Here is a 10395-nt window from a genome sequence, read left to right on the forward strand (position 1 = left end):
ATATTCTTTCTGTTCTTTTCTATTTTACCATGATTATCTGATTATTTAAGTCCCTATATTACATGTAGAATTATATATAAACATTGTTTTTCTTAAAGTCTCAATACTTTACTATCATTCTGGACTCTCACCAGCGATTCAGAGTATTTCTCTGTCTAACGCTGGCAGCAGATCCACTCAGTTATTTTCTTCCCTATCTCACTATCGTTACTCCTATTTCTTTTCTGTGAGTTCGTGAACTCTCATCAGTGATCCCAGAGCAACAAAAGATCATACATCCCTAACTCTACGTTCATACCGCACTGGAAACGCCCAAACCCATTCGATCTTGGAAGCTAATCAGTGTTGGGCTGAGCCAGTACTCAGGTGGGAAACTCCTGAGGAAGACCTAGTTTAGTGGAGTATCTTTTTGATCACCATGCTCAGTGCCTAACACTGAAAGCAGATTCACCTTTTCTATATTTCTTCCATTTCTTCACTTAACTAATATCAGTGGCAGCTGCTATTTTCATGCTTTGACAAACTTATATATATATAATTGTATGATTAGGCACAGAGGCAAACTCCAAAGTACTGATCCAAGTTATATCCACACATATGGCAGTGACAAATCTGTGAATTCATTGTATCCCTGATAGTCAGGAAAATCTTTATCTCTATCCTAGACAGCCGATATCAGACCATTTATGCCAATTATTGATACTATTGTTTTCAGCTTACACCAAACTACTTATATTTTATTGTGATGTTAATAAAATGTAATTGATTTTATTTTGCCTCCATTATTTAATATTAACTTTATCTACTTTTCTACATACTAAGAGTGCACCCACACAAGAGTTTTCTTTTCTCTCCCCCTTTTTTGATACAGTATGACACAAAGTATCATTAATGATCATAGACTGGAAAAATGTTTTATCCATGATACCTGACATAGAACAAAAAAACAATGCATTTTGGTAAATAGAGTACAGTGAAATATAATACCTTACAGCATGATTATTGTGATGTACAGTACAGTAAACAACAGTACAGCTGGAGCCAATATGCAGATCCAAGTCTTTCATTGAGCCATTGTAGAGCAGTCCTAAACAGAAAAATAAAAAAGCACAGTAATGTACTGTAGGTACTATACATACCTTCAAAAATTAGAATTTGTCCTGGGACCCTGCTGGAGATACTACCCAAAGCCCACACATGTACTTATAATGGGTGCTTTGGACAGGCTTTCAATGATGAAATGCCCACGTTTGCGGAAGGATCTCCTTGCAAATCTCTTTTAAAGGCTACAGAAGTTTCATCTGTAAATATGACATTGGCAAACTTTTTTCCAATAGCAATCCATTGACGAGCCTGTTGAACTTTTTTTCCCTTGTTGACATCCCTAATCATGGGAGTCATCCTGTGAAAGAAATAAGATAATGTTAAAAAAATCAAATCATGCAGATTTGAGAACTATACAGTAAATACAATAGTCTATCACACGATGCGGTTATGTTACCGCTTGTTGGGATGTCGGGAGACAAAATACTGGGTCCTAAATCCCGACACTTTATGGAACCCTGACAATGGAATCCCATCAGGCATCAGGATATGGATGTTGTTATCCCGACACCAGGAATCTCGATAGTTCACCCTCTGGGGAAGGTATTATGCTGGGGATGAAGGGTGGTAGGTTTATGCCCTGGAGAAGTTACCACAGAGGGGGGAATATGGTTAGGAATTTACAGGGGAGGGTCAGGTTTAGGCACCACCGGAAGGGGGGTTAGGGTTATGCAGTTACGGGGAGGGTTATGGTTAGGAACCTACAAGGGGGGTTAGGGTAGGGAGAGGGGAGGGTTATCATACTTATCACTCCACTGCTGGGATTCTCACTGTCAGGGCTATGGTGTCAGTGTACTGAACGCCAGCTTCCCAACTGCCGTCCAAACATAGTGATTCCATTTATCTATAGTACTGTATACAAATTGTATTATAACATTGTGCAATGTACTGTACAAATGTAGCCATGCTCATCTTTGCTGCCATGCAGAATACTGTAACACATGTTACTGCAAGGTGCACCAGGCTGTGACTATCCAAAGACTGTGATCAGTCCATTGATTCCTAATGGAAGTAAAGGAGCTAAAGTTGTGATCGCAGCAGCAAATAGTCACAGCCTGGTGCACCATGCATTAAGATGGGATATAGTTGGGATCCCGGTGCTCTGAACATCGACGCTGGGATCCTGACCACCAAAATGCTGCCACATATTCTCCCTCTGTGGGTGTCCACTACACCCATAGAGGGAAAATAAAAGCATTGCGTGTACAGTGAGCCACCGAGCCCGTAGTGTGGCGAGCACAGCGAGCCTACAAGGGGCTTGTTAGTGCTTGCCACACTGCCAGTATTCTGGCAGCTGGCATCCCACAGTCGCTATTCTGACCATCAGGATGCTGGCCACTAGGATCCCGTACTCTACCCAGTAAGATGTGTTGCAGCATTCTGCATTGCAGCAAAGATGAGCATAGCTACATCAGTATTTTAAAATACTAATATAATTTCAATTGTAATTGCATATTACAGTACCTAGCAGCAGAATAGGTGCATCCAAGTTGTCTACGTATTCTTTTTATGCTACTGCAGGAGATGTCAAGTCCATACTCAGCTTGAAGAATATACCGTAGTTCTGTAGCAGTATGCTCATTATTCTCAGCAGTCAGCTTATCCACTATATTCTTGACTCTCCTACAGTAAACTGAATTAAAATTAAGATTATAATATCAGTGTATGGTAGTGTTAGTGCTATAATATAGGTCACTCTAGGGTCAGATGACAAATAAGATTGTGTTGTTTTGGGGCTAAGGGAGGGGCAAAAATGACATGTGTCTGAATACACAGAAGACAACATTGAGGAGAGGGTCAGAGTGTGCTGCAAGGGGGACAGTGGGCTACTGTATGAGGGGGTATAGTGAGCTACAGTATAAGGTGGAAGTGAGCTACAGTATGGATTCTGGAGATAACAAAGTGTATGTGAAGTAGGCCTGGCAGCTCACTGAGCTCATCACATGATGGGTTCCTTTCAGAGCCCATGTCCCCTTAGGTAATTATTACTAGGAATTTAATACCTACTGGTAATTCCTTTTCTCATAGTCCATAGTGGATACTGGGGAACTGTACTTTAGTACCATGGGGTATAGATCGGGTCCACTAGAGCCTGGCAATTTAAAAACCTTTAGTGTGTGTATGTGTGTGCTGGCTCCTCTCCTCTATGCCCCTCCTACCAGACTCAGTCTAGGAAACTATGCCAGAGGAGATAGAAATACCACAAGAGAAGAAAACAGGTAGAACAGCGGTGAGGTACTAAGCCAACACACAACCATAACCGAAAAAGGAGGGCGTTAACCAGAACAAAAAATAGCAACAACGACCTAACCAGGATAGCAAAGCTATCCAAACAACATAAGGGGACCGCAACGGCGATCCAACTAAACACTTACTCAGGTAAGCTGGAATCGAAGCACTGAGGCGTGCACCCAGTATCCACTATGGACTATGAGAAAATGAATTACCGGTAGGTATTAAATTCCTATTTTCTCTTACATCCTAGTGGATACTGGGGAGCTGTACTTTAGTATCATGGGGAAGTCTCAAAGCTCCAAAATGGGTTGGAGAGTGCTGAGACCCCTATAACACTGCCTGACCAAAATGAAGGTCATCCTTGTCCAAGGTGTCGAACCGATAGCACTTAACAAAAGTGTTCAAACCAGACCAAGACGCAGCTCAGCACAACTGTAAGGCTGAGATACCCCGGGCAGCCACCCAGGAAGAGCCCACAGATCTCGTTGAGTGGGCATGAATAGATGTCAGCAAAGGCAGAGCCCCTGAAGCATAGGCTTGTTGAATGGTCAACCTGAGCCAACGAGCAATTGATTGCTTATAAGCTGGACTACCAATCTTGGTGGCATCATAAAGGACAAACAGTGAATCAGATTTCCGATGACGAGCAGTCCGTTTGGCATAAACCTTCAGAGACCTCACCATATCCAAGGACTCTGGACCAATGGAAGCGTAAGACAACACCGGAACCACAATAGGTTGATTCAAATGAAAAGCTGAAACCACCTTTGGCAAAAACTGAGGTTGGGTCCTAAGTTCCACCCTGTCTTCATGAAAAATCAAATAAGGGCTCTTACAGAATAAGGCCCCCAATTTAGAGACACATCTGGCAGACGCCAATGCTTATAATATCACCGTCTTCCAGGTAAGAAATTTCAACTCCACCCTATGTAAGGGTTCAAACCAGTTAAATTGAAGAAAGGACAGAACCACATTGAGATCCCATGGAGCTGTGGGAGGTATGAAGGGTGGATGCATATGAAGAACTTCTTTTAGGAAAGTTTATACTTCCAGCAACATAGCAAGTTGTTTCTGGAAGAAAATAGAGAGTTCCAAAATCTGCACTTTTATTGAGCATAAACGTAGGCCCATATCCATTTCTGCTTGCAGTAAAAGTAGAAAACAAACAATTCCAAATTCCACGGGAGAAACGTTTCTACTTTCACACCAGGAAACATACTTTTTCCAGATACGATGAAAATGTTTAGACGTAACCATCTTCCTGGCCTGGACCATGGTGAAAATAACCCTGGAGGGAAGACTTTTTCTTGCTAGAATCTCCCACTCAACTTCTAAGCCATCAAACGTAGCCACTGTAAGTCTGGATAGACGAATGGACCTTGCTAAAGAAGAACCTTTTGAAGCGGCAAAGGCTAGGGATCCTCCAGAGCAGAGCAGGCCCTTACCAATATGATGCCCTAGGCAAGATTTTGGCAGGTGCCCCCTTGCACAGACGCTAGTTCCGCCTCTGATCCTCCATCTTCAATGTGTACACCAGCAGATACGGGTTTAGAGACTTCAGGCTTAAGATGGGTCGCACTGGACCGTCTGGTTTTGGAATAACAAAAAGACTGGAGTAAAAACCCCTGTTGTGTAACAGAGGTGGTACCGGAACCACCACGCCTGTCTGCAAAAGTTTTTGAATAGGCTCTTGCAAGGTAACTCTTGCTGCAGGCAAATCTGGTAAGCCCGATTTGAAGAATCTGGGAGGATGAAGTGCTTGACATTCCAGCCAGTATCCCTGGGAAATGAGGTCCCTCACCCAAGGATCCTGACAGGACTTCACCCACACGTGGGTGAAGTGTTGAAGGTGAGCACTTACCTGAAAGTCACCTTGCTACTGGGGCCAACCGTCACGCAGAAGGCTTAGCAGCAGGGGATCCGGTGGTCTGGTCCAGGGATGCAGCAGTTGCAGGTTTATGGGACTTACCATGAAATCCTCTCGGAGTGGTGGAGACCCCTCGGCCACTGCCTCTGAACCTTGCCACACGAAAGGACTGCAAGGAGGGTCCTGTGTAAGAATATCTAGCAGGTGGCGCAGCCGACGGCAGATAGGTATACTTACCCGCAATTGCCTGGGAAATCCCAAACAAGGAATCATCTGTTTAGGGAAGATTTTCTACACCCATTTTGGAATCAGCATCCGTTGACCACTGACGTAACCACAGAGTTCTGCCATAGCAGTAGTGCGGCCATTTATCTTACACAATTCCTTTATAGCCTCGCTCATAAAATTTGCAGCATCCTGTATGTGTTGCAGCAGTGTAATGAACTCATCCTGGGACAGAGTGTCTAATCCATTAATAATACTATCGGACCACTTGACTACTGCCCTATAAATCCACCTATGCCCACTGCTGTATATACAGTATTGCCTTGAAAGTGGTCTCAATTTTATGGTCAGCAGGGTCATTAGGGGACATAGCCCCTGGCACCGGCAGTACCAATTTCTAAAACAGTCTGGACACAGACATATCCACTGACAGAGGGGGGGGGGGTGTTCCCATACCTTCTTGTCCTCAGCTAGGAGGGGAAAAGTAGATAAGAACCTCTGAGGAGTTTTAAATTTCTTGTCAGGGTTTACCCTTGCCTCCCTGGCCAGGGAGTTTAATTCTTTAGACACAGGAAAGGTTCATGAAGTTTTCGGTCTAACATTAAATTACAACTCCTCATCTGGTTCTGCTTCCTGACCTGGTATGTGAAGAACCTCTCTTACATCATAAATGAGGGCCTCCACCCTGGGGGAAAGAGATGCTGTCCTCATTTATATCATCATCATCATCATCCACATCAGGCTGATCAGAATCAGACTGGAACACCTGTGGCAGTGAGCATTTATGTGAAACCAGCAGAGGGGGCTGAGAAGCCTTTCTGGTATCTGTTGCTTTGGACATACAATCAATAGACTGTTTTAGCACCTGTCTCTCCTTTTTAGCTGCAGCTAATTCTGAATTCACATTCTGAATCATGCTTTTAAAATTATATAGCCAGTAAGGTGCCTGTGAACTTTGTCCTTGTGGAGATAAGGAGCACTGTTCACACATGAGGGACCCCACTGAAGAAGGGGTAGAGTTTCAAGCAGCACATATAACCATGTCAACAGACATACTGCACACAACTGTAATTCAGTGCAACTCACTGATAAAACACCTCCACACAGACCCTAGAGAGTCCCTGGAGTGACACAGAGAAACAGAGACCAGCACACAGAACACAGCAGCGCAGTGTGTGAAAATATGTGTATCACCTTATAGATGTGCAGCAGCGCTACAGCTGATGTGTTCCCTCCCTGCTATGACCCCCTGGTACCAGTACAGAGTCTGCAACAGTCTGTGTCCATGGAGGAGCAGCGTGCATGCAGCCTTGATGATCCACAGTAACAGGAAATGGCACCTTCCTGCCTCTGGTCCAGCTCTCCGGGATGCCCAGCCCCTGTAGTGGTGCATGGTCCCACAAATGCTTAAACTAGCTGAATTAGTAGAAACAGTACTAACAAAGCCTAATGACAGTGAGCACTGAGGAGCATAAGCCCGCTGAGCCAGTGTAGTCCACGGTGGGCACCGCAGCTCGTGGTCCATGACTGCCACGTGACATGCCGCCAAACCGCATTGTGGATCCACTAACCAGGACCCCGGTGTTAACACTCACGACACCTTATGATCTTCGGCATCTGTTAGAGGGTTGCGACTAGCTGCTGGCATGGACACACACAGTATGGTGTGTGACACAGCACCGCAGGAGCTCAGTGTCCTGTCAGCTGGGATTACGAACCATTAATCCTCAGGAGGTTGGTTTGGTCCCCCCTCTAAGTCCCACAAAGCAGGTAGACTGGTTGCCAACCAGTACTACCTGAAAATACAGATCTAAAATAAAAAAAAATGGATACTCTCTGGAGCTCCAGGGAAATGTACCCGGCACCTTGGGCACATTTTTCTAAACTGAGTCTGGTAGGAGAGGCATAGAGGTGAGGAGCCAACACTCACATACAAACACTAAAGGTTTTTAAAGTGCCAGGCTCCAGTGGACCTGATCTATACCCCATGGTTCTAAAGTGCAGTTCCACAGTATACACTAGGACGTAAGAGAAAATACATTTATCTGATGTGATTTCATATTGCAATGTGATCCAGGGCACTAATATTGTGAACAGATTGCATTGAGGCCCTCATTTAGCTTGGTTCACATATAAGCTCATACCTCCCAACTTTAAGAGCTCCATTCTGGACCCCTCACGCGACTTTGTCGCATGCACCCAAAAAGGATGTGTGGCCTCGGGCAAAGGGGTGTGGCTTTGCATTGGTGATGCTGATGCAAGCCACCCTGCCTGTTTTTGCCACTGTGGAGGCATGCCCAGTGCTCTGTGAGCTGCTGGCCATGCCCCCAGCCCCTCCCTCCTGGCTAATAGACTGCTATGCACATGTGCACAGTGTCTATTCACCACTGCTCTGCTAAGCAGGTCAGCAGCGGAGAGAGGGACACCCAACTGCTCCCCCCCCCCACAGGAAACTGTGACCCGCTGTTGTGACAGCGGGACAGCCCCAGGAAAATGGGACTGTCCCACTAACATCAGGGCAGGTGGGAGGTATGTAAGCTGCTTGCAGCAGCATATCATGTTCAATCGTTTAGCAATGCAAATGCAGGAGGAGGTGCATACCACCTTACTGCATTTGCAATTGCTAAAACTGCGATGAACATGGGGACCATCGGTCGCATGTTCATCTGTGGCAGCAATTTGCATAATCTGTGAACGCAATCCTGCACCTGTGCAGTTTCCCAAACATAGGTGATGTTATTGTGACCCTTACTGAATAGTGTCCCGAATATGCAATCATTCATAATCAATGATAAATGGGCCCAAAAGTACAGAAGCAAAACAGCAGTTATTGAAATTATACATACCATGTGCATTTGTTAGGCGTTTTTATTCTTGGTAAAGTCCTCTCAAAAGCATGATACCGAATGGTGGTTAAACTGACCACAGTACCACTGTCTCGCAGCCACGGTTGTATCTCGGTGATTTCTTTATTCGCTTTCTTCATATTAGCAATGATATTGCTCACATTCTTGCGTATTTTGTATGTCATCTTGCAGTGCGTAAAAACTTGCAATGCATGCTGCAGCTAGCCCCAGTCCCCACCTCTTTAAGTACAGTACTTTAAGCCTCCCAGCCATTTTATGGCTTTGCTTGAAGCTAGAAACCTATATCCTCATACCCTCCAACTGTACTTTTTTATCAGGTACAGTACCTTTTTTATGTCTGTACCGACTTTTGGCTCTCCAAACTTTCATTGAAAGTATAGGAAAAGGGACGTGGCATGCCCCCTTTACCCGTGGCCATGCCCCTTTTTTGAATTTGTACCCATTTTTATGTGTAAAATGTTGGAGAGTATGTATCCTGGGTAAACAAACTGTAGTTCTGATATACAACAGGACAGGAAGAAGGCCTCATACTTGAATAGATATCCCTCAACTGCAGGCTTAAACACTGCTGAGATCATAGGTGTTAAACAGTACATCATACTTGCCTACCTGACCCTCTCCATGAGGTAGAAAATGCTCTGTTCCTAGACTTTCCTGGTAATGTATGATTGCCATCAGCTGTGGTGAAACACCTTTCTTATCAATTAACTAGCTCACCACAGGTGATGTCAATCATACATTACCAGGAAAGTCCAGGAACAGAGCATTTTCTCCCTCATGGAGAGGGTCAGGTAGGCAAGTATGCAGTACATACAGTTTGTGAACCTGCATACCCTCAAACTGTACCTTTTTGGCAGGTACAGTAAAAAAAATTATAGCCTGTACCGATTTATGGGGCTCCAAACTTATTTGTAAGTGTAGGAAAAAGGGCGTGGCCACGCCCCCTTTCCCCATGGCTATGGCCCCTTCTTTGAATTTTTACCAATTTTTATGTGTAAAATGTTGGAGGGTATGAATTAGAGATGAGTGGGTTCGGTTCGTTGAGATCTGAACCCCACCGAACTTCACCTATTTTACACGGGTCCGAGGCAGCCTCGGATCTTCCCGCCTTGCTCAGTTAACCAGAACGAGGCCAAACGTCATCATCCCGCTGTCGGATTCTCGCGAGATTCGTATTCCATATAAAGAGCTGCGCGTCGCCACCATTTTCACTCGTGTATTGGAGATTGAATGGAGAGGACGTGGCTACGTTCTCTCCCTGGAAAGCTCCATATCTGTGCTCAGTGTGCTGCAAATATCTGTGCTCAGTATGCTGCAAATATCTGTGCTCAGTGTGCTGCAAATATCTACGTTCTCTGCCTGAAGAGCTCCATATCTGTGCTCAGTGTGCTGCAAATATCTACGTTCTCTGCCTGAAAAGCTCCATATCTGTGCTCAGTGTGCTGTAAATATCTGTGCTCAGTGTGCTGCATTGTGGGGACCACCAGTATATAATTATGGTAGTACAGTACAGTAGGCCATTGCTGTATCTTGCTAGACTCAGTTCTAGACAGTATCCTGATCATCAGTGCTCAATATCTGCTGCATTGTTGTGTGACCAGTATATATATATATATATATATATATATATATACAGAAGTACAGTGCAGCCTTTTGGTGACCACCAGCATAGTAGTACAGTACAGTAGTCCATTGCTGTATCTTGAATCTCCATGTCACTTCAAGTATCCATATCTGTGCTGCATTGTTGTGAGCAGTATATTAGTAATACAGTGCAGCATTTTGGTGACCAACAGTATATAGTTGTACAGTACAGTAGGCGATTGCTGTATCTTGCAGCTCCGAATCACTGCAAGTATCCATATCTGTGCTGCATTGTTGTGAGCAGTATATATAGTAGTACAGTGCAGCATTTTGGTGACCACCAGTATACAGTTGTACAGTACAGTAGGCCATTGCTGTATCTTGCAGCTCCGTGTGACTTCAAGTATCCATATCTGTGCTGCATTGTTGTGAGTAGTATATATACTAGTACAGTGCAGCATTATGGTGACCAATAGTATATAGTTGTACAGTACAGTAGGCCATTGCTGAATC

At 44.5% G+C, this 10395-nt stretch overlaps 1 pseudogene; it reads left to right on the forward strand.

Annotated features, from left to right (window-relative positions):
• Positions 1-284: 284 nt before the first annotated feature.
• Positions 285-403, forward strand: LOC134964741 (5S ribosomal RNA; annotated as a pseudogene).
• The last annotated feature ends 9992 nt before the right edge of the window (positions 404-10395 follow it).

This window comes from Pseudophryne corroboree, chromosome 9 (genome assembly GCF_028390025.1).
Source record: "Pseudophryne corroboree isolate aPseCor3 chromosome 9, aPseCor3.hap2, whole genome shotgun sequence".
Lineage (NCBI taxonomy): Eukaryota > Metazoa > Chordata > Amphibia > Anura > Myobatrachidae > Pseudophryne > Pseudophryne corroboree.